This window comes from Periplaneta americana, chromosome 10, assembly GCF_040183065.1.
Source record: "Periplaneta americana isolate PAMFEO1 chromosome 10, P.americana_PAMFEO1_priV1, whole genome shotgun sequence".
Taxonomy (NCBI): Eukaryota; Metazoa; Arthropoda; class Insecta; order Blattodea; family Blattidae; genus Periplaneta; species Periplaneta americana.
In genome coordinates this window covers 120907333-120933666 of record NC_091126.1, presented here as the reverse complement: position 1 = coordinate 120933666, position 26334 = coordinate 120907333, and the positions used below count along the sequence as shown (strand labels likewise).

General features: G+C 34.4%; 1 protein-coding gene across 2 annotated transcripts in view; it reads left to right on the top strand.

The window, feature by feature from the left end:
- Flo1 (flotillin-1) overlaps positions 1 to 26334 on the top strand; it is a 91179-nt gene that overhangs the window by 41849 nt on the left and 22996 nt on the right. The window lies entirely within an intron of this gene.

Here is a 26334-nt window from a genome sequence, read left to right as displayed (position 1 = left end):
CTCTTCCATTTTTGGATTCATCAGGTGTCAGAACATACAAATTTATATATATATTTTACAATTTATAAATCATTGCGTCAAATTTATATTCCCAATGTATGTGTACAACCTTAGACACAAAATTGACCGATCTCCTGTAGCGTGAACTTGTCTTAAGTCCACTTTGGGCAGTGCCTGATTCACACGACTAGGGAAAGGATGTTCATTTTGTACTTAATTTACGCCTTGAATGTATCTTTGTTATAGATTATTATAATACTTGATGTATAAATAAACAGAAAAAGCAACAAACAAACAAGACGAAGGAAAAATAGAGTGGAGTTGTGCATAAGAAATTCGTTCACCTGTAAACCTAAGCTCTCACGGAATCAACTGAAGTCTTCTGAAGGGGACTTTGAGTATGACAGCAGATTCCCCCCCCAGGCTTCTGTAAAGCGGTACACTTACTGTACAGCATCAAAAATTTTTAAGAAGTTCAATGAAATTGGAAGTGTTAAAATTAAGGAAAAGTCGGAAGATGAAAACAAGTTACTGGTGATGAAAAAGCTTCGATATTTTATTAGCTGTAGAAGAATACCCACATAGTTAAGAGGCCCTCATACAAGATACACCTGCTGCAAGAAATCAGTGAAGATGACTTCGATAGAAGAATTCAGTTTCGTGAAACTCACAGTGACATGATCAGCCAGAACTCTGACCTTGTGAATAAAATCGTACTTACTAACAAAGCTACTTCCTATCTACATGGTACTGTAAATCGTCATTACTGGGCTCCAGAGGATTCACATTGGATGATAGAACACCTTACACATTGCTCACTAAAAGTAACTCTGTGGGTTGATGTAATTGACAGCAGAATTATAGGTCCATTTTTCATAGACGGGAATTTAAATTCAAATAAACCTTCTGGAGAATAAAATAGTTCCATCTTGTGATACTTTATTCCCTGAGGAACAAAGAGGAATTCAAGATGATATCTTATTCCTGCAAGATGGTGCCACTGCACATTATGGAAGGGAGATGGTGAATTACTTGAACCAAGAATTTCCAGGATAATGGATAGGCAGAAATGGAAGTATTGAATGGCCCCCAAGTTCCCCTGATCTCAACTCATTCATTTCTTCTATTTGAGTTGTAGGATCTACCGAGACTGGTCATGAACCTAGAAGAGTTAAGAATGAGAAAAGATTAACCAAACAGTACTGCTGAAAAACATTGAACTTTTTCAAGACAGACTTATGCATTGCTTGGCATCAGTGCTGATTATTTTAAACTCCTTGAACGATATAACATGTGACACAATTAGAACATTGTTAAATTGTTTTTAATGGCTTTTCTTTCTTTAAATTCTATGCCTTGTATTATTGTTGTAGTTAAATTTCAATGATGCATATCCATTTTCTAAGCCATTGATGTGTTGTTCGTATTTTAATTTATGAAAGATAAAAGGTTTTTGTATTTTGTATGTTTGGAGACTTGAAGAATCCAAAAATGGTAAAATAAGTACATGGTGCCATTTACAAAAGACTATTTGGCAGGTACATGCTTTATAAATAAAAAACATAGTTTTTGAAAACAGGTTCAAAATATTCCTTTTTACAACCCCTATAACTTGTGTATGCAGTGTGTTTCGAAAGTCACGCATATTTTCTGCTACAGCTATATGGAAATGTTTTTCGAAAAACGCTTGGGCATGTCAAACAGTATATTTTAAAAGACACTTTTTCACAAAAACAAACCTTGTATTTTTCTGTACACAATCTGAAAGATTTTGTTATTTTCCATGGTTACACAAGCTATCAATTGTTTTATACAACAAACGTTACTATAGTAACAAAATAAATAGTTAAAATAAACGTGTTACAGAAGCAAATGTTAAAAATGTTGTTCATTTACAATCTGGCAATGTGAAAGACGCAGAACAAATTCCTATTTAACATTTTCATTGACTGCTGATGGTATTTCTCTAAACTCCACTGATATTCTTCTTTTCAACTCCTCAATATAGCAGGCTTCGTAGCAAATATCTTACCTTTCAAATAACCCCATAGAAAGTAATGAAAAGGAGAAAGATCTGGCAATCTTGCAGATCACTCTACAAATCTTCTTCTTCCGACCCAGCTATTAGGAAACACTTCATTCAGATATTGCCGTACAGGAGCAGCATAATGAGGAGGAGCCCCATCTTGCTGACACCAGATGGAATCATTAGGTAAGTCTGGATCCTGGAGGTTTGAGTGAAGAACGGCAAGAGCTGGTATTAACTCTTCACCCAAAAATTCTAAATACCGGTCCCTAAGGGTATCATAAAAAAAGTAGGGGCCCACAATTCTCCATCCTAGAATTCCAGCCCATACATTTATCTTCTGGGGAAATTGCGTGTGAGTTTCTACCATCCAGCGTGGGTTAGTTTCTGACCAGTACCTGCAATTTTGTCTCTTCTCTTCTCCATTCAAACATTATGTACTTTAGATTCATCAGAGAAACAAGCTTGATATGAAATTGAGATCTCTATCGCAGAGGTTGGTCATTGCCTCAGAGAACTGCAATCTTCCATCTTCATCTTCCATTAGCTCCTACAAGGGCTGTACATTATAAGGATGATATTTATTACAACACAGCAGTCTCCAGATGGTTGTTCTCGGCACATCAAATGTAGATCAAAATATCTAGCTCCAATTCTTCAGTAGCTGATCTTTGGACATCTCTCACATGTCCATTTTCATTGAATTTGTTCTGCATTTTGCTCACAGTAGATTGATAAATAGGAGGTCGATCTGTATGTATTTCATTGAAAAGTGCACATACTTCATCTTGTGTAAATTTCCTGTCACCATATCCAGTCATCATTAAAATCTCAATTCTCTCACTTTTACTTGATAACATCGTTATTTTCTGTTAATTTCTACGAATAAACTGCTTCCGTAACACCAGGAAATCCAACTATTTATTTTGTTACCATAGCAACGTTTGTTGTATGAAACAATTGATAGCTTATGTAACCATGGAGAATAATAAAATCTTTGATATGGTATACAGAAAAATACAGAGTGCCGTTTAAAAATGTTTCCGATGACAACTCGCACAACAATGATATCAAGAACAGTTTGTTTTCATGAAAAAGTGTCTTGATTATACATCTAAAATACGAAAACAAAAATACACACAAGATTGCAACCTCATTCAAGAAATTAAATTACAACATTGCATACAGAACAAATAATACTCTATAAAAACATCTCAACACACAAACAAGTACAACCACACAGACGTATACAAACTCAAATGTAACACCTGCAACAACTTCTTCTACATAGGACAGACAGGCAGATCATTTCAAACACGTTACAAAGAACACATCACAGCCATAACAAAATTACAAAACACTTCCACATATACAGAACACATCACAAATGCTAACCACACCTACAGAGACATCAACACAAACATGGAAATTCTACACATCCTACCAAAAAGCCAGAAACTAAACACACTGGAACAATACGAAATATACCAACACACCAAAACACATCCAAATGAAATTCTCAACGCACAACTCAATTTCAGAACACACACACACACACACACACTCTTTGACTCCACATTACAATACACAAACACACTCCCACAGGAAACAAAACAAAAGGCATCAAGACGCAACAGCCAGTTCTGAAGAAGGTCAATAACAGACGGAAACATATTAACCAGGTATGATAGAATTTAACACAAGAAAGACATATAATATTTATTCCGAAGAAAAAGTGTCTTTTAAAATATCCTGTTTGACATGTCCAAGCATTTTTCGAAAAACGTTTAACTGTAGCAGGAAATATGCGTGACTTTTGAAATGCACTGTATAGAGTTTCTTTATAAAATTAAAAATTGGAAAGTTACAAGCAGTGTTCCATATTCCAGGGTATACAATAAATGGAACATTGAAATATTGGTGAAGTCTGACTTCCCTTTGTGAAGAACATAATTACTTATGCGACATTGGTACTTTAGAACAAAGATACTTCGGTCTTCGATAGAAATAAGAGTATCATTTATAGTTCTCACTTTCTTGCAAATCAAGTCTTGCAACATCAGTTGTGTGTACAATCTTTCACTCTTCTTATTAGGTTTTATAAACAGTACTCTTCACTATTGTTAGAGAAACAAAAATAAATTAGTTTCATATTTGTTACTAATGTGTAATTATATATATATATATATATATATATATATATATATATATATATATGTATACAGGATTGTAGCATTTATCATCAACTACATATAGATAGATATTGTATTCTACAGAGTATCTCAAGTATTAATGTAGGTATTGCTCTGCTAATTGCATGTCTAGGGCGCTTAAACTCAGCAGTTGCACTGAACAGAGAAGATGAAATAGTCTTTCTTATATGGAAAATTTCCTCCTGTGTAAAAAGGTTAAGACTACCCATAATAATGCTCAACTAATTGCAGTGTATTGGGGAAATATCAGTACCAGTGAGAGGTAGGTATTATTGGTACAGCGTGAATCATTGTGTGCACAGCTGCATCCCCTTGACACTAACAGAGATTTCCAAAAAAGTTGGTTTAGCAGAAAGTACTTTACTAATTAGTTGTAGGATTTAATGAAAAAAAAAATCATTAGGTTGTACCTGTTTAGATGCAAGTGGAGCTACCTTGTTTGACATGAGGAAATAACATTCCTTTCATGTTACTTATTTATAAGAAAATAAAACTTACTTGGCTTTTGAGAACTTTAGTAGTTTACAGCATCTAACTGTTGAATTCTAAGATTTGTGAGAAATGACATCTTTATTATAAATACATTTATTAAATATAAACAAAGAAGAGCTGAAGTAATATTGTGATCTTTAATCACAACATTATAAAAAAATGCGAACATTGAATATTTGTACAGTCATTCTTTTCATGTGTAATAAAAACACTTATAATCACTGTGAAAATAGTAATAGATCATATTTACAAAAAGTATTATGGCTCAGTTATTAATTAAAGTCTTAAATTAATATGTATTCATTATGTATCCCTAAAGGCTGGCATGGCATGTGTAGTATTTAGATCTTTAATTGTGTGCCCCATAATAGCCAGATACTAGTCTGTAAGAATAGCTAATTTGGTAACTCATCTTGTCAGTTGTTCATTTCAGTGTTTTAGTACACAGAGAAAAGTTTGCATTTTTCTCGTGCTCTTCAAGTGTGATAATTCAACCTGCATGTCATTGAATTTTGTCCACCTATTCCTTTATTAATGGACTATAAAGTCTCAAGTACCTACCGAATATTGATCCACATCTTCATCCTGAGCTGCATACCAGTCTTATCAAATACAGTCTAGTCCCAATCTGTTTCCTTGCATTGCAGGAGCAAAGGAGTGGAAATTGATGAAACATTGTTCGCATTTATTTTTTTAGTGTTAATCTTCCTAATATTGTTTGACCTTTGTAATCACATAATATTCTATTATTCTGTTTTAGAAAATCTAATTATATTCGCATATGAAAGTATGGAATTCTTTTGGCTGTCCATAAGATATTGTCTACATTTTTATGGTCATCATAATACACCATTAAATTGCAAATGCCCTAATAAATTAGGTTTAAACTTCACACCTTAAATGTTTATCTTTAACTAGAATTAGTTTTATATAAGCCAATAGAACTGTCCTGAGTGAGGGAAAAAGCGATACTGAATCATTCAGAAAAGGTATAGTTTGAACTTCTCTGTTGCTGGTGAAGTACACAAGAATTTGATACGTTTCGAAAATTGGGTCTTATCACCTTGTTTACCTGAAAACGAAGGTAGATTCGGTCATTGAAATGTTTTTTGTTTTTGTATACTTCGCCAGCAGTGGATTACACTTTTCCCTACAGAATTATTGAATTTATATTACTTATATACATGATATAATTGAAATACGCTTAACATTGAACCCTGTGTTGCATTTGAGTGTTTATATGTGTAATTGTACTCAAATATTTGTTATTTGTATTAACTCTCAACCATTTTGGATAGGGTTAAATTCAGTCTGAGAGCATGTTTTACACAATAGTGTGGAAAATAGCCTTGTGTTTGGTAAGTGTTGACATATTTTTGAGTTGACATTGAATGTTGAATTAGATGAATTAATAGTCACATACTTCTGCAACATCAAAAAAGAATTGTACTAATGGCTGTGTGTTATATTACGGATTTTTATTCAGTTATATTCTGAAAATGTTAGATAGCATTGAGTATCTACCAGTTTTTTTCTTGTACCTGTATGTATCTGTATGTTATCACAACTTGCACAAACTTAGCACAAGGCTTATATCTTGAATAATATCTTGAATGTGTCAGTCGAACATTAAAGGAAAAAAATCATTTACTATCCCAAATTTTGTAAGTCTTGTAAATTTCTTTATTCATAGATGTAGAGTAGAATCTCTCAACACTGATAGTAATACAGAATGGTATATGAAAACTGCGTCATGTTATATTTTTCTTGCATGTCTTATTATACTTCAGTAATATTTTAAAATGTATATTTTATATGTGTTTGTTATCTGGATTATTATTTATATAAAGTTACAACGAAAATAAAAAATTTGTGCTTTGTCATGAAGGATATTTCATCTGTAATTTCAGAACAACATGATTAGGATGCAAAGAGTGATTCAGCATTTCTTATGTCCTATGTTATAGGGTTTTGTGAGCAAGAGATGTAGGAGATATTTTGAATTTGTAAATCATTTCCTCTTAAGTTTACTTATGAAGGCAGGTATTTTATACAGTTACTTAACACTGTTTATAGAAAACTTTGAAATTATTATTATTGTTTGAATTTTTTTTACAATGACTATGATCTACAATCAGTGATACAGTCGAACCTCAATACAACAATTTTCTGGAAACTAGAAAAATTGTATTGTTGTATTGAAGAGTTATGAAATTTCGCGTAAATTAATGTCCTAAAAAGTAATATAGTAGAAATAAGTGTAAAATATTACATACCGAAACTATGAAATAACATTTACTTATCATTTGATTACTTGAAGTACTAATTCACTTGCCCTTCAAGCATTTGTTTAATCAGTAATTTTGTACTCTGTTTTGCTTTTGAGGTTTTCAGCAACAAATACATTTCTAATTGTTTCTTCAGGCACAATAAAATGTTTTGGTGTACACTATAGACTGTGCTGGCCATTTGCTAAATTATTTTCAGCTGTCCAATTAGTTCCAAGAGTGGAGGGATGCTTATTGAATATCAACCTTCTCATCAGAAGAATCATTTGCATCATTACTGTCTTCTGTGTTCGGTGATGATTGCTTCTTCAATACGAGTGTATTATTATCCACTGAAACATAGTCGTCAGTTTTCACTTCACTATTATTTCTTTCAGCAGTTTTGAAGTGTACATGTTAAGAACATTACCTGAATTTTGTTGTGAATCATCATCTAAGATCTCACACATGTTTATCACCAACAAGTTTAGCATGTCATCAACAGTTTGTTATTGTGTTCATTTGAACTTCCTACCAACTTCCTGTGATTATGTCATACACCTGTTTCACATCGATTTTGTAAGGGTGCTCCATCTTTCTTTCATTATGGTAATCACTCATTGAACCAGGTGGTAATGATACTTAGTCTGGTTTTTGATGATCCCCATGTCCAATGTCCAAGGATTGCAACACTGGTATTCCGCATTCTCAAATTTGATGAATTATTGTCAACACTACAATATTGTTCACCAACAACAAAATATTTTTCTTTTTCCTCTTAATTTCTTTGTTAGTTGAAATCAGCCACTCACTAAATAAAGCAACAGTCATCCAGCCATCCAAATGGTCTTGTTGGCTTTATATAGAACTGTAACAATAAGCAATAAATTGCTAATTTGAACTTGATTTAAAGTCTTGAGAAATTTGAGTGAAATTTTATTGTGTTTTAATTTCCTAGATGTACCATAAGTTACATTTGTTAACTTCTTTCATTATACAGGGTGTTTAAAAATACAGGGCATAATTTCAGGTATGTATTTCCCACATGTAGACAATCAAAATAGTTCATTACAACATGTGTCCGGAAATGCTTTATTTCCGAGTTATAGTCTTCACAACATTGAAATTCACCGGAACGTTTTTCTTTCCGCAGGTCGTTGCCGTCAAAGGAGACATTAAGAGGGTCTGACAGTTCATTCCGAGGCGAAGGTTACATTCAGTGTTGTGTAGGCGTTAGACTGTGCGACATGTATTCAAATCAAGAGCTGGCAGAGATACACTTCATGTACGGTAAGGCAGACGGCAGTGCTGCACTGGCTCGTCGTTTGTACCAGGAGAGGTACCCACAGCGACAATGTCCAGATCGGAAGACATTTGTACGTCTCCATTACCGTCTGTGCGAGTATGGAAAATTTAACTCTCCTGGTTTGGGAAGGGGACGACCAAGATCTACAACTCCAGAAGTACAGGAGGAGATTCTGGAGGCTGTGAACATGACTCCTTCTATCAGCACACGAAGGGTAGCGTTGCAAGTCAATGTTCCTCATACGACTGTCTGGAGACTGTTGAAAGAGTATCAATTGTATCCTTATCATTTGCAACGTGTACAGGCCCTGTCACCAGCAGATTAACCTGCACAAGTTAGGTTCTGTCAGTGGTTCTTGCAGCAGTATGGTGTAAATCCGAACTTTCCTGCCTTAGTATTATTTACAGATGAAGCACAGTTCACACGAGATGGCATAACAAATTTCCACAATCAGCATGTATGGGCATATGAAAACCCACATGCAATTGTTACATCTCATCACCAGGTGCGGTTCTCCCTCAACATGTGGGCTGGTATCATTGGTGATCGATTAGTTGGACCGACCCCATGTACTTGTAAACAGACTTACGGGGCAGGCGTACACAAACTTCCTGGAAAACACCATACCTCATGTTTTAGAAGACACTCCACTGATCAATCGTCAACACATTCACTTCTTGCATGATGGTGCTCCTGCACACTTCAGTCGTACGGCTCGCCGGTACTTGGATCGAAGGTTTCCTGATCGATGGATAGGTAGAGGTGGCCCAGTTGCTTGGCCTCCATGCTCACCTGATCTGAACCCTCTCGATTTCTACTTGTGGGGCCATTTAAAATCATTGGTTTATTTGTCTCCGGTGCCTGATTTGGAATCCCTTCGGAATCAAATTGTGGCATGTTCTGAGGACATACGCAATACTCCTGGTGTTTGGGATCGTGTTCGCAGGTCAATGAGACATCGATGTGAGGTCTGTATTCAAGCAGGAGGTGGAAATTTTGAACATCTTCTGTAATGACAACGACCTGCGGAAAGAAAAATGTTCCGGTGAATTTCAATGTTGTGAAGGCCATAACTCGGAAATGAAGCATTTCCGGACACATGTTGTAATGAACTATTTTGATTGTCTACATGTGGGAAATACATACCTGAAATTATGCCCCGTATTTTTTAAACACTCTGTATATTACGAAAAGGATAAATGGTTCAAATGAAATTTTAATTAATAGAAGTACGGCATTTTTTATACAATATGTTGTAATTTTTCTGCATTGTCAAAATTTGTATGCATTTTCATTACTTTTTAAATGAACGAGCATTGTTAAAATTAAAATTTTAAGCTTTTAACTGAAACGTCATAAAACAAAATAGTATTCAAAATTAGTGAGTAATACAGCATATTTAAAAAAAAGGCATTTACCTGGCAAATTTTTCACATTCTTTTGAAGCATCTTGGGTTAGCAGAACACCCAGTTCAGCTTCGTGATTGAAGAAACATTAGTGCAAAACAAAACTGTAAGACATACTAGTTTTGTTCTCCACTTTTACACTTGTCTTGTCTGTATGCCATTGTTTATTCGGACATCAGCTGATAAAATTAACCAGCTCAGAAAATGTCATCTGTACTGTATTTTTACATAATTTCAGCCATTTGAATAGTGTGCCAAGAATTAGTTTTAACAGTGGGAGCAGATTTCTTCTCCTGCTACCACTTTAATATTTTTCCCCCATAGCTGTTTTTAAAATGTTGTAACCGTTTGTTGCTTGTTTGAAGTTCGAACCACCAATACACTAAGAAAATGAAGCACTTCTTGACGCAGAATAGGACCTGATATAGGAATATTATATGCTCTCATTTCATTAAACCATTTCAAGGTAGCATTGTTAACTTCATCTGCTATCTGCTGCAATTTTTAAACATCTTCAGGATTAGTTTTGCCAATTGGGAGCTGTCCTCTTTCTTTGCATTTGTTTATGAATGTTGCAAATGTTGTCTGGCAAAACCATCCTTTTTGCAATCTGATTCAGTCTCCTGTCTAAATCACTGAACACAGCTTATTTAGCCTCCAAACTGATTTGTTTTTGTGTTACACCTGCTGTCATGAACAACTTAACACTCAAATGTGAAAGGCGCCAGGCAGTCATCAAGACAGTGGCAGGCAGAACAATAAACGCAAATCCTGATGAGGGTCACGCACCCAAGAAGCAGTGAAGATCTATTGTATATAACACACTTCTTGCACTGAATGCCAAGGTCGCCCAACAAAAGTGTGAAAAAGGGTAGACGAAATAACAGGAAAACATCTTTAAGAGGATGATTCAAAGTGAAAAGTGAAATATTGAACATGAAAATCAAGAAAATTTAAAAAAATTATTATAATTTTATCATTCCATTGGGGTTTCTAAAATATTTGACAATCATTATAATGATTTGAATATACAAAATATGCTAGGACTGATAAAATTTATCATTGTAACAGAGTTTATTACTATATTGGTTTTCATTGTACGGAGGTTTGACTGTATAATGAAACTTGTTGCTTCATTGAACTCAGAAAGGGACTGATTGATGGTTACATGGTTATAATATTTTGTGCAAACCCCAAACATTCATGTGAAGATACTAATACTTTGAATATACAGGGTATTTCATAAGTAACGAGTCTATTGAAAAATTAACTATTTTGGATAATTTTTTGAAATGATGTTTATCCTCACGAGAAAGAACCCTTCCCAGTGCCATACAGTCGATTTGGAAACAAACATCCCCTTCCTTCACCGCCAGAGCTATTAAACGAAAGAATGGTTAGTGTTTTAAATCATTATTAAGACACACAAATGTAAAAACAATTTTAAGTGTTGACAAATTACGGTTACAATTTTCAAAATGTCTTCTGTTCTGCTGAATGCACAAATGTAAGCAATATATCAACTCTTCATGGACTCTGGTGAGCTGCGTGGCATTTTATCATTCCAGTCCATCACAACAATGTGTATAGGCATGGCCCTGTGCTATTATCCTTCGCGAATAGAAAGCCATGCTCCAGGTCATTTTAAGTTGGCATCAAATGCACATTACACATGAATAAGTGGCTTCCTCTGGCTGCAGGGGAAAGGAGTGTTTGTTTCCAATTGACTGTTCGGCACCGGGAAGGGTTCTTTCTCGCGAGGATGAACATCATTTTAAAAAATTAGCCAAAATAGTTGATTTTTTTTTATAGACTCGTTACTTTTGAAAGACTCTGTAGATTTTCATAAAATTATTGAGTTTTGTTTCTTGTTAGATATAAGTGAAAATCATTTTATTCTGCATATTAATAAAAGATTTAATAGAAATATTTTCAGTCATTACTGCAAAAGTCATGTGAACACTTGGAAAAACTCAATTTTCATTGCAGATTATAGATGTAAAGTGAAAAGCTTTTAAAATATGTTAAAGATATTGGAGTTTTATGGGTGAATAATAAGAGAAGAAAATGCTATTCTTTTATAGAAATGCAGCATATTGTATTCTATTATTACATTAACTTCTTTTCATTTAAATGTTTGTAATTGCCACTGAAGTGTTTGATTCTCAGCTTCTGGATGTTATATCAGGAGGGAATGGATATATGGTCAGTATCCTGAAAGAAACAGAAAAGAGAAATAAAATATTGGCCAAACATCTATATTTGAAGACTGGGAGAATGTAGTATTCATTTTACTATTGAAAAAAAGGGAACCATGAAGAGATAGAAAATTATAAACCAATTACTCTCTTAGAGGTATTATATAAATGATTAATGAAAATAATTACCAGAAGATCAGAGATGACATTAAATTTTACTCATGAGTAAGAATAAATTTGATTTCGAAGTGATCACCTATGGATCACATTTAGACATTAGGGCAAGTTATTGAAAGAACCAACGAATATGAAATGCCACTTTGCATTGGATTTATTGATTGTATAAAAGACATTCGATTCAGTTAGTATGTCTGCATTAATTACAGTCTTAAGAAATCAAAATGTGGATTAAAATTATAAAAATAATCAGAAATATAGTATATCAGAACACCACAAATGTTTGTATGCATAAAGATATAGAAAAAATAAGAAAAAAAAAGAATGTAAGACAGGGTGACACAATATCACGTAAATTATTGATATGTGATTCTGATCAGATCATTCCTGTTCATTGTATGGTCCTGATAAATATGATCCCTTTAATCACCCTATAAGAAGAAGTTCATTGGAGTCATAATAGATGATCATGGAGACCACTCCTGTGGCCAGTGGGTATCAATCCATCTTTTATGATGTCGGTACTCTGAATTGAAAACTGCATGGGCAGCAAGTGACGTGTAAGCAGGTGACCATTGTATTGGTACCACAAATGAAGCCATCTTGCCAATGGTACTTCCTCTAAGAGAGTGGGAAATCTCTTCAAGGAAACACATGAGGGACCAGAGATGTTCCCTTCGATAATGTTGGGGCCTAGCATGGATAACCTTCTATGACGAGAAGCAAGGTAGATATTTTGAAAATTTGATTTATATGAACAAAGAAACACATAGGTACCAGCAATATGCATAGAAAACACAGCTGAATAAACATTATCTCATTATGTTCCTTTTTACTTTCTGATTTCCTGAAAATTAATATCTTTCTGCATATTTTTTTTATTAGAAACAAACGAGTAATGTGTATGATAGTGCTCTTGTGGAATGATCCATTAAATTCCCAACTTAAGAGAGTCAAACTGTAACATGAGTCACATGGAATGACCCAGATAGTGTTCTTGAATTATGCCTGTACAGTCTGTGAAACCTTCTCTCTGAAAGTGTGTGTATAAAGCTGCAATAGAATATGTCTGCTTTGGAACTGATCCTTTAATTCAGTGTCATTCTGCAAATCAGTCATTTCTTATTGTAGTTCTCCATGAACATCGTGATAATCTAGAGAAAATGGTGTTGCAGACGAAACTCTTACTGAAATGATAGGAGTAACCTTATCCGTAGCACGACTCTCTGCACTGAATGTAGCACTGTGCTCATCACAGCAGTACACTGACACACAAAAACATGATTTGGCAATGTCTGATCTAGAGCACGAAGCTGTTACACAAGTGATCCAGATTTACAGATAGACGAGATCGCAGATAGAATTTTTTTTGAAGTCTGTATTATTTTCAAACAAGCTGTAACTTCTTAATACCTCACTTTAGAAGAAAATATTGTCCATGACGCAGTCTGAAAGGCCCCTTCCTCTCATGTGATTTGAAAAATTTGTCATTTGTTTTTATTGATCCATTTAAGAGAAACTTGTAACTTTTTATGTAGGCTACCTTGTATATGTTATATTTGTGAAGAGAATTTTATATCCTATACAAATAATTCTACATAAAATCTATGAATTGGAAATAAATGTCACCTAAGAAAGGTTGCTTAAAGTTCTCGGTTCTTTGAAACATAGATTGAGTTTAAACAAGATGTAATAAGTTAACATGTAAGCAGCTTTAGACAAAATTGAAACAATATGTACCCTTTACAAGAAGTTCCTAATCAACTGTCGCATGGCAAAAGACTTTATCCTCAGGTTCTGTACCATAAATTGTAGCTTAGTGGTTGAAGAGTTGAAACAAATTGTCATTAATTATGAAATTTATCTTGACTGTATGTTGGAATGGATGATAAGGATGACTGTTTTCCTGCACTGCATACTACTTTTTCCTTGCTCCTCAGTATATATTCTGCCCTGGCAATAAGCCTAGTGTAGCTAATTTAATTGTGGAGATGACCGTAGGGTAGGCTAGTTAATGACAGTTTTTTCAGATGTAACTTACTGGCTTTTTGTTATGCTTCGAGGGGGCAAAGGTATGTGTTGAATCTACTATCCAGAATGTAGCATGCATAGTAGTGTTATAGCTGCTGGACATTTTATGTTAACAGTTTTTGTCAATTGATTGATTATCCATCCAAGTGTATATATGAGGTGCGCAGGCTCACGTGGTTTCACATTTCAAACTAATATGCTAATCATTTTTCTTGCTACATGAGTTTCCCCCCCTCTCCAAGTCTGTTTCCAGATTGAAATATTCAACTGTTCTATTAAATACATAAGTAAACAAGTGTTTCAAATATGTAGCAGAGTGTTCTATAATAAACCTTAATTCTTTCAAGATTCACAAGCAAATTTTTTTTTTTTTTTTTTCTTTTCATTACATGTACTTATGAGACGGAATTAGGATGTTACAAAAATCTCTTTCAAGATTTTAATGAAAATGCTTATCATCTTCATGGTAGGCTTATTTTGCCCTAAATTGATTAATTTTGGTTCATATTCCATATTTATCAGTATACCTGGAAATTACATGAAATGTCAGCATTTTAAATTGTAAAATTAATTTAATTCATTTGAACCTGTCAGATTCTTGATGGTGTTTGTGCACATAGTAATACAGTAGTTCAAAGTAATAATTATTCAATACAGAAATATATCTCAAAATGGAAGACTTCACTAGACAAAATTTTTAGAGCATAAGAATATATGCAGAATGCACTGGAAATACCTGGCAGTTTTTAAATGGAATAATGCTTCAAAGAAAGATTGAACTTTTGCTTTCAAGGAGAATTTTTGTACAGGTACATTGCGATTTCTTGAATATGACATGATCTAGGTGACCACAATTCCTTTCAATACACTCTTGGAATCTGGCTGGGAAATATGCAATAATTTGCTGCAATATATTCTAAGGAATCTCTCAAATGTAGTGGCTACTTCGTTATTTTAGCGTGTTAATACTGACTGGCCATGCATTATAAATTTTGCTTTTTGCAAGGCCCCACAAAAAGTAATACAGTAGAGTGTGGTCAGGGAAGTATATGAGCCAGTTGATGTTTCCAAAATGAGAAATGGCCCTGCTTGAAAACATGTCATTAAGAACTGCCATGATGAAGCCTGCAGTATGAACAGTTGTTCTGTCTTGTTCTAGTTTGTGATGATTTACTTATATATTTCATGCTATGAAAATATTAAATTTACAAGTTACGTAAGCTCTCAGCAAGATAGCAACAGATATCAATCCTGCTGTTAGTATGATTCCTGCTCAACATATAAATTCTATTTGTATTATTCCTGAGAGGGAAGAATGGGAGGGAGATTACCTTAACCAATTTCCACCTTGTAGTTAGGTGTGGTTCATGGATGGCTTCACAACTGACAACGGTATTGGAGCAGATATTTATGGTGTAAGATCCAGGGCTAGAGTATCTATCCCCCTTGATTAATATACTGTTGTTTTCCAAACTGAAGTGTTTGTGATATTAGCTTGTGCGAAGGAAAACCTAAAAAGATCATGCCATGGCATGAATATCTATATTTGCTCTGATAGCCAAGCTGCACTGAGTACACTAAGTGCACACAGAGTCGACTCCAGGCAGGTTGAAGAATACAACTCATTTGAATCCCAGGACACAGCAGAGTGTGCAGCAATGAACAAGCCGACATCCTGACCAAACATGAAACTTTCATTCACTGCTATGGCCTCAGAACCCTATTTTGCCATCATTAAGTGTTCAATGAAACAGACTCTAAAGAAGAACCTTATGAAGGGTTTACTGGGAGCCTGGAGAAGTGCACCAGCCATGAGAAATTCTAACCTCCTTATTGGAGAACCAAAACCTAACTGAACTAAACAAGTCTTGGCTTTGGAAAGAAGAATTTTGAGGTGGGTAACCAGACATTGCCATCTAAATAAACATATATATATATATATATATATATATATATATATATATATATATATATATATATATTTTGGGACTTGGTGATGACCCAACTTGTAGAATATGTGAGATGGATGCTGAATCATGGCCTCACATTTTGCTGGATTGCCGAGGTTTAAGCCAAACTAGGCATCATTATTTTAGGAGACACATATTGTTTCGGGAGACACATGTTGTCTCCCAAGGAATTTCAGGAATTTAAACCTAACATCATTGCAAGGCCAGTATAACATTGTGGTCTTCTGGGTTGATTTCCAGTTTATGGGGTGCACAATGGGCCATTTGTTCCTCATTGCTATAGTAGAAATCTACACCCTGAATTTAGAAGAAGAAACTTTAAGCATTCATTGTTACAGTATGTCCTTCCCTATGTTAAAACTAATATGGTCCTGCAATGCGATAATTTGAAATAGCACATCACATCTTAACTTTAGTGCTATGCATGGAATGGTGCTCAAATTAGTGAGGATAGCTTTCAACCCATAAATAAAAGAACTAATTGTTAACATCCGACTGCCACATGATATTATATTAGTATATTTTTTCTGTGTTCTGATTATCCTTTGGTAACTCCAAGAACTCATTACAAAACTGAAGTTGCTTTATCTTGTTCTCTTCACTAAATTTCTGGACACTTGGATCATAAAAGGGTGATAAAAAATATCTTGGTGTAAAATTTGGCGATCACTGCCATGGGACAGTTGTGCTGTGGATGCATGGACTAGGTAAGATGGTATCTCTTAAACAATTCACGTTTTCTGGTGTATGTGCAGAAAAATGACGTCCAAGAGGCTTCCTTTCTGCATGCTTCCTCAAAACATAATTTTGACATCTATAGGAACAGTGTATTGCAACTAGGGCCATCATATCGATCTAACTGGAATTGGAAAGTACAGTATGTATGTAACTGTGGAAGATTCTGTGTTGATAAAGGTTTCTACTGTCATGATTTGGTGCTGCATGCATTAGCACTCCATCTCCACTAAACTCAAAGAGCACTGAGAACGATGACTAATGTTTGAAGCAACATGAAACAGATAGTACAGAAATTAAATTTAAAAGAAACCATTAGATACCTCTGACAAACTCATCAATTACTTTAACAAATTAAAAAATAAAGTAAGTTAAATACTATGCAAGTAGTGGTAGTGGTAGTGGTAGTATTAGTGTTTCGTTGTAGCTGTTCTTACCACCATCTCTAACGCAGTTTGTTTTACACAAATTTTCGTAAAATGTCATTGTTATAAGTACTGTAAAAATTTTTCTTGAAATGCAATTTACTTTAATGGTTTCAAATATGTATAAATATGATTTTGATTATCACAGCTAAAATAATGATTGGTAAGATACCGTATTTACTCGAATATAATACACTCCAATTTTTTATTCTAAAATCCACAGAAAAAAATTACTGACGAATATAATATGCATCTGTGCTATAAGACTACTCAAGGTTAAAATTATATTATCAACACTGGTTATAAAGGCACCTTTACCTCTAAATCTTACTGTAGTTAAAAATAATATTCGTATTAAAAGTAATTATTGTAAAAAATGGTCATGAAATTATGAATGAAAAGTGCACAAAAGACGAGAAAAATGAACCTGCAATAACCATTTCCATCAGCCGCTTTCCACCATATCTCATAACAAAAATAGAGAGTTTGTATGTGAATATAATACGCCCCCTAGTTTTCGAGGAGACATTTTGGCGGAAAGCGGCTGATGGAAATGGTTATTGCAGGTTCATTTTTCTCGTCTTTTGTGCACTTTTCATTCATAATTTCATGACCATTTTTTACAATAATTACTTTTAATACGAATATTATTTTTAACTACAGTAAGATTTAGAGGTAAAGGTGCCTTTATAACCAGTGTTGATACGTATTATAATCGCGTAAATACGATAATTAATATTGTTGTTCATTGTATCTACTCTGAACCCCGGATTATAACTTCACTCAGTGACTTTTCGACATGACTTATTTTCAGTAAATTTCAGATCATAAATTATAATAAGACAACTTACATTTACGTCACTATGTCAGTTCTTGATATTACATAGTGTTACATATGCAGTCATTTAGTTATGATGTAATTTAATATTTGGAGACAAGTCGAATGTTTCTAACGTGTTTTTATAAAACATCTACTTTGTAAACATGACTAATCTATTTTGCATGACTTCGTATTTGTCTTTAAACTGTATTAGTATAGGTGTTACGAATTAAGTCTCCAAAAATTGTGTTGCATTTTTCAGTTTACTTCAGAGATAAAGTGCTTACCACATTAGAGATACAATGTGACATTGTTTCGTCATCACAGTTCTGCAAAAATTGTTATGACAGATAATAATGATTTTATTACAATGTGATTTTTGTGTTTGGATGATTCTTGGTGATTGTGAATGTTTCTCATTACAAACCGATATGTTCATGATGTTTATGTATTTTTATTGCTCTTCTGTGGATATACCGGTGCCATAAGTAGCCTATTATTAGAGATGGTAGATTTTAACAACTTGAAGTAAAAAGAAATTAGCACTTTAAAAATCAAATTTAGCTTTTTGTAACACTTTTAATGTTAGAATTTAGTGTTTTGTAGCATTTTGGGATGGAAGACTTTTTAATGTTACGTTTGATGGCAGAAATCCAATGCCATCAGTGTGCTATTGGGTACATTTTCTGGATTTTCCAGTTAAAATTCTTAAAATTTATGAATAAATAAAGAAACATAAAATTACAGTGAAATTGTGAATGTTAGGAAAAGATGTGGTGTGATTTTATCCCGATCCATCTTATTACTCAATCACAATCATGCACTACCATATACAGTTTGTTTGTTAGTAAACACTGGACCTAAAGATTTTGCACAGGCACCAGCACCAGACAGATTAGTTGAAAACTTGAAATAACAGTACAGATTAACAACAAAGAGGTTGTCAGGTCACATTCTTGTGCTATTCATACTTTAAATGCTAACATGGAGGGATGATCAAACTATTTAAAAAAAATGTAAGAATCTGTATGTGTCAGGTCCTTTAGATAGGTTCTGATTAAAAAAAAACACACAATCTCTCATAAAATGTAATTTCGCTTTTATTTCACAGAAACAATTTTTCGCACTTTGTACTCAATTTCGTATTTTCTCGGGATTTAAAAACTACAGAAATATTCTTAACATGCTTTTAAACATAAAATGACTTATTTTGACAGGATTTGGGCACATTTCACATTTATTGTGATTGCGAAAATCAACCATCTAGACCTATTATATCAACAATGCTGACTAGGCAGCAAGTATAACAGACATGCATATATACATCCAAGAATGTTTACAAATTGTGGATGTACCATCGAGTATCAAAGAGTTGCTTACATTAACGTTTTGAGCAGTACAATAATTAATTAGAGCCCAGTTTTTAGTATGTTGTTAGTATGAATCTTCTGACTTGCAGTTGTCTGGAGCTGTTACTTCAGTTGCCATCGCTATTAGTCATTTATTGGTCGGAGAAGGTGATTTCTTGGAACTGTTATTTTTTATCTATAGTCACAGTTGGAACAAATCACAAAATCACAAGTCTTCAAATCACACCCCACCACTATATGCGTACCACATACAAAGGCATTTAAATTATTTGTATGCTTATATGACAAGTACATTGGTGTGGTGCAATATTATGAGTATTTGCGCCATTTCATAATTGTAGAGCCTTGACTGCTGAGAGGGTTTATGATCTACTGTGCACAATATTGTGGTCAGGCCTCACTTGAAACAGTTTTAACCCTTCAATCTGGTATTTAAGTGTCTTGGTGCTAAGTGCTAAAGCAGTATTTGAATGCTCTAGTAGAATGAAATTTACATGCCATCACTCTTTTATTTCTATTTTCGAAATGGTTAAAATAAATTGCTAAAATTTTCCAAATTAATTCTACACATTATAGCCTATTTAATAAAAATTATGTCGACTCACAACCTTTTGATTGATGCATTAGAAGTCCAGTTTTGTGTGAAATTTTTTTTTAAGCAGACCTCAAAACAAAGACCCATTGCAGAATCTCGACACCATTAGATGCATTCCTTCCTCTTAACATGCTTGAACACATGGCACATACTTTATGTGGTTTGGATTTCTTGCCTCTTCCATGGATTTTTTACGATAAAATGTCTTTCCAGCAGTCTTTTAGGTGGTGGGTTAATTGATGGTCTTCTAGCTGATTGTGGACGTGGTACTTCTGGTTTAAATGTGAAAATAAGCCCCTTTTTCAGGACTAGTCTGAATGAGAGATGATTTGTTCTATTTTTACTCATGTAGATCACATATGCATTATGTACAGCAACATGGAGCAGACATTTGAAAAGCTTGACATTTTACTTTGTGTTCTGCTTCCTCTCTAGCAGATGTGGTTGTAGTACATGATCTTTAAAATCAATCCTACCCATATTTCTGTTATACTCTACTATTCTTTTGGTTTCTAAAGTTCATCTCCCCTGCAGGGCTGTCTGACAGTTATGTTATAGAAAGTGGAAATATATGTTACTTCTCGTTTGTCTTTCTATTTCATAACTATAATATTGTCACACACTGCAGCAACAGTCTCCCCCTTCTTTAGTTTAGTACTTTTGATAATATGGGACACATTTTTGAAGAGGTTTCATGAGATATCACATATGTTGATAGATGTAGTTATGTTGCTTCCTTCCCCTATTGTATACAAGAAATTTCCACAGATAGCTAGCTGGTCGATGACTCACATAGTTCGAATGTTTTTATGCTGAATTTGGAGGCCTTCAGAGGGAGGTATTGCTTGAAACTCAGTAACCTCTTTCACAAGAGAAGTGATGCATCAATACTGACATTTTCTCCTGGCAAATAGGCCTTCAGAGGGAGGTATTGCTTGAAACTCAGTATCCCCTTTCACAAGAGAAGTGATGCATCAATACTGACATTTTCTCCTGGCAAATGCCTTCAGAGGGAGGTATTGCTTGGAACTCAGTAACCCCTTTCACAAGAGAAGTGATGCATCAATACTGACATTTTCTCCTGGCAAATAGTAGTATGCTTGATGGTCTTGCAAGACCAACAACGACCAGTTCTGAAGATGACCCATAAATAGGTCGAAACATGCAAACAAGGTACGTTAAAATTTAACACAAGGAAGTCTTATCATACATATTCCGATAGCATTTTTGTGACTAGCACCTTTTTCATGAAATAGCAGTTTGTTGTATAGCTTATGCCACAAATTTTGTTTCTGCCTTTTGTTAGTAATTAAAGCGGATTTTTGGGATTCAAAGTTGTGACCAAATGATCTAAATGTAAAAAGGGGTTAATATATTTTATCCTACACCAACCATTCTCCTGGAACACTTTCTTTATTCTTGAGTTTTATCTATTTTTGAAAGGTTCTTATTTCATCAATACGGACATTATCAGACATCTCAGAGAGACTTCTGCAAGCAATATTTTCCACAACACTTAGACTTGGACGGACGCTTTTTAATCTTCCAAGGTCACATGTTATTTGCCATATCTCAGATTTCGAGACTGGATTAAGCAAGTTTGTTTCACTTTCATATATTTGAGAAGACTGCTATCTGCTTGTCCTGATTCAAAGTGGCTGTCATCAGAAACATTTTCCATATAACCACAACCAGCAGTACCCTGCTCTGAACTGGAAATTTAATCATTTTTGAGAACCGAAACAGGCAAACTTAAGTGTGGCCTATTTACAGGACATTCACTATCAATGCTCAGTTTTACTCTAACTGAAAGTTATATTCCTGTTCTTAATAACTTAATTTTTTCTTTCTATTCTTGCAGTTCAGGGCTCTTGACATGCTTATACCTGTCCATTGTCCAGTTGAACTATAGCATTAACTAATAGAATTTACTAGGCAAATGTGGGTACAATAAATGAACAATAATTATTATAATGTGCCAAAGAGGAAGTTTCAAATTATTATTAGTTTATAACACAGATACATGAAAAATGTAGCTTGGACTATAAAATCTTTACAACAATACTATATACCGAGTCTCAGATTGAGTTTGAGCAAGTCTGTGGTATAGTATACTATGGCACTGGGAGAAAGGTACTGCCCCTGTCTCACTTTCTGAGCTGTTTCTTTGCGGGGCGAGACACAGAGGAGGAGAGTGGGAGGTCCTGGGTACCGAATGTGCCTACTATCCTACGTTCAACACTTCGGACTTTTTTAGGATTCCTTTCGTCAGCTATGGAGCAAGATCAGCCATGGACAAACGAATGTATAGGGTGTCCCCTCACAATAAAGTATGCCCTTCTCATCAATTCCTGTAACTAAACACTAATACTAATGGTAGACTACAGTCTCTACTCGAAATTATCGACCTAATCGCGATTACGGTTGACATGTGTACACATCTGTAAACTTTCCTCTATGGCAGTGTTTCTCAAACTTTTTCCACCGCAAAATCCCTTTTAATCTAAAGTGTAACTGCGGAATCTTTGCAATATTCTATTAGTATTTAATAATTAACAGACAAATGAAAGCTAGTAGCTCAATAATTCTGTTCAGTGGGACGAATGTATTTGCTTTCTAAGCCTGCAATCTGTTTATATGGTGGAAAGTTGTCTCATTTCGACTGTACTTCTGCATTTTGTCTTTTCGGTATTTTGTTTTAGTGAACACATAGGCAGAGAATCCAGTGATGAAAGTGATAAGTATTATTTTCCGTTTTATATGTTTATTAAACATATTATTATTATTACGCATATTATTTGAATATTATTATTACGCATATTCTTGGAATATTATTATTATTATTATTATTATTATTATTATTATTATTATTATCTGTGGTTTCGTGTTATTATTGATTCATATTTTCGTAACATTGAAATATTTTTATAGCATCCACTAAGTATAAAATAGCCACCAGAGCAGTCCAGTCGGCTGAGGCGCTTGCCTATCGATCCAGAGCTAGTAGTTGGTACAATGTCGTTAAATAACCAAGTAAAAAAGTATAAAAAAATTTTAATCATATAGGGCTCACGGAACCCCGGAACATACTTTGAGAAACGTTGCTCTATGGTAAATCAGCAGTTGTCCAGACTGAACGAAGAGTGGCCTAGTGTGTACGTACATTTTCGGAAATCGCCATCAGAGATAATAGAGATAGTGGTAACCACGTAGTGGTAATTGTACCAGAACAATGGAAGGAGTCCATAATTGTGCCTATTTTTAAAAAGGGGGACAAAACCAACTATGGTAACTTTCGAGGAATATCACTTTTGTTGACGTCGTACAAAATTTTGTCCAATATTCTTTTGAGAAGATTAACTCCGTACGTAGATGAAATTATTGGGGATCATCAGTGCGGTTTTCGACGTAATAGATCGACTATTGATCAGATTTTTTGTATTCGACAGATAATGGAGAAAAAATGGGAGTATAAGGGTACAGTACATCAGTTATTCATAGATTTCAAAAAGGCATATGACTCGGTTAAGAGGGAAGTATTATATGATATTCTTATTGAATTTGGTATTCCCAAGAAACTAGTTCGATTAATTAAAATGTGTCTCAGTGAAACATACAGCAGAGTCCGTATAGGTCAGTTTCTATCTGATGCTTTTCCAATTCACTGCGGGCTAAAGCAGGGAGATGCACTATCACCTTTACTTTTTAACTTCGCGCTTGAATATGCTATTAGGAAAGTTCATGATAACAGGCAGGGTTTGGAATTGAACGGGTTACATCAGCTTCTTGTCTATGCGGATGACGTGAATATGTTAGGAGAAAATACACAAACGATTAGGAAAAACACGGAAATTTTACTTGAAGCAAGTAGAGCGATCGGTTTGGAAGTAAATCCCGAAAAGACAAAGTATATGATTATGTCTCGTGACCAGAATATTGTACGAAATGGAAATATAAAAATTGGAGATTTATCCTTCGAAGAGGTGGAAAAATTCAAATATCTTGGAGCAACAGTAACAAATATAAATGACACTCGGGAGGAAATCAAACTCAGAATAAATATGGGAAATGCGTGTTATTATTCGGTTGAGAAGCTCTTATCATCCAGTCTGCTGTCCAAAAATCTGAAAGTTAGAATTTATAAAACAGTTATATTACCGGTTGTTCTGTATGATTGTGAAACTTGGACTCTCACTCTGAGAGAGGAACATAGGTTCAGGGTGTTTGAGAATAAGGTGCTTAGGAAAATATTTGGGGCTAAGCGGGATGAAGTTACAGGAGAATGGAGAAAGTTACACAACACAGAACTGCACGCATTGTATTCTTCACCTGACATAATTAGGAACATTAAATCCAGACGTTTGAGATGGGCAGGGCATGTAGCACGTATGGGCGAATCCAGAAATGCATATAGAGTGTTAGTTGGGAGACCGGAGGGAAAAAGACCTTTGGGGAGGCCGAGACGTAGATGGGAGGATAATATTAAAATGGATTTGAGGGAGGTGGGGTATGATGATAGAGACTGGATTAATCTTGCACAGGATAGGGACCGCTGGCGGGCTTATGTGAGGGCGGCAATGAACCTTCGGGTTCCTTAAAAGCCATTTGTAAGTAAGTAAGTAAGTAAGTGGTAACCACGATTAGAGTATCCAGTATTATAAACAGTAAAGACCCCTGCAATTGCATAAGATAATGTTTTCAGAACATGTAATATGCTGCTGTGCCGCACGCTGCTGCTGCTGCTGCTGCTGCTGCTGCTGCTGCAGACCTAAGAGGCGTGGTTATAAGCACTAGGGAACTCTTTGCTCAGGACGTGAGACACGGGCAGTAGAGTGATGGTAGCTAACAGCTATCCAAGCAAATACGAGCCCTGGGTAAAAGCCATTGAGGAAAAATTGCGGTGTATTCTGTTTCATAGAAGTCGAAAATACTAAGGGAATTCGTTGAAGTATAATTTATTATGGCCATTAATGGGTTAGTATGTAATTATGCTCAAATAGTCGTATCCAGGCTTATGTAAATACATCTTTCTATGCACAATTTTTATACAATTGAAATTTTCTTCCTCTACTATCTTTGCAGTCACCATCCTGTAATCTTCTCACTTCCATCATGCCAGTAACACCTTTTGACCATGTTTTCTTAGGTGTTACTTTTCTTTTCTTCTTAGTTGGGACTCATTCTAAACTCCTCAAGCAGCTTTCTTATAGTATATGACAAAGAATAAGGTAATATTTTTAACAAAAAAGTAATCACAGTCCTTATGTTCACAAGCCTTTATGCATATGATTTCTTCCCCTCTCTTTCATCGGCCCTGGTAGAGACATCCAACATGTTGGATTTCATATGTTGAACACCATGAAACACTCAAATCATACTTAATTATATTCAGCTTATTTCTTTATATTTAGAAAATAAGTTAAAAATTGTAATGTTTCTCTTTCATACAATGAAAAAACCTATCGAAATTAATGTATCTTTATAATTCTTGTTAATTTGTCATGAAGTTTCAGAAAGATTCTGATACATTCTGCTGTTTCGTATCTTGACGGTGAAATTACATGGTTAGGCACTTAACTAAAATCTCGATGAAGATAAGTATAATAAATGCATATCTATGTAGGTATTTCATTACCGACAGAATTTTTCAAAGACCATTTGATAAAATTACTGTTGTTACTGAATTTCGTTTTTCATCATAAAGAAAAGTGGTGTTCTTTTTCTTCTTTTTATCCTAGACTTTTTGTTGAAGTATTTTGTAGCAGACAGAAACGTAATATGGAAGGAGTTAGCTTTGAATGTCTCTTATATTTACAAGTATAGACTCATTTTCATAGTCATTAGGCGAGATAGAGAACAACTGTTCATTGGAAGCATTTCATCTGATCAATCAATTAGAATAACTGTTGTGATTTTCCAGAATAGCGCATACACTTCCTCTTGTCTGATGAATTATATCCAACCGAAGACATTTCGTGCTTTTCAGACATTTTAAAGCAATGTACCAGTACAGTTTTTAATTTATTTTCAAACTGCTTCATTATAAATACGTCATCTTATGACAGTTGTGCTTATACTTACAAGAAGAGACCAAGTACAAATCATTAATGTAATAATAAAATTCACAAAATCACATCTTTATTCAAGTCTAGTGGACTGTTGACTTTATAATAGCAGTGGCATAGTTTCATAAATTTATTAGTATTGTTAATTAATTAAATGATATGTATTCAAAAGTTTCATACTAATTTCCTGGTGAAGTATAATTTGTAGAATCATTCATGCATTTAGAAGCAATGTTG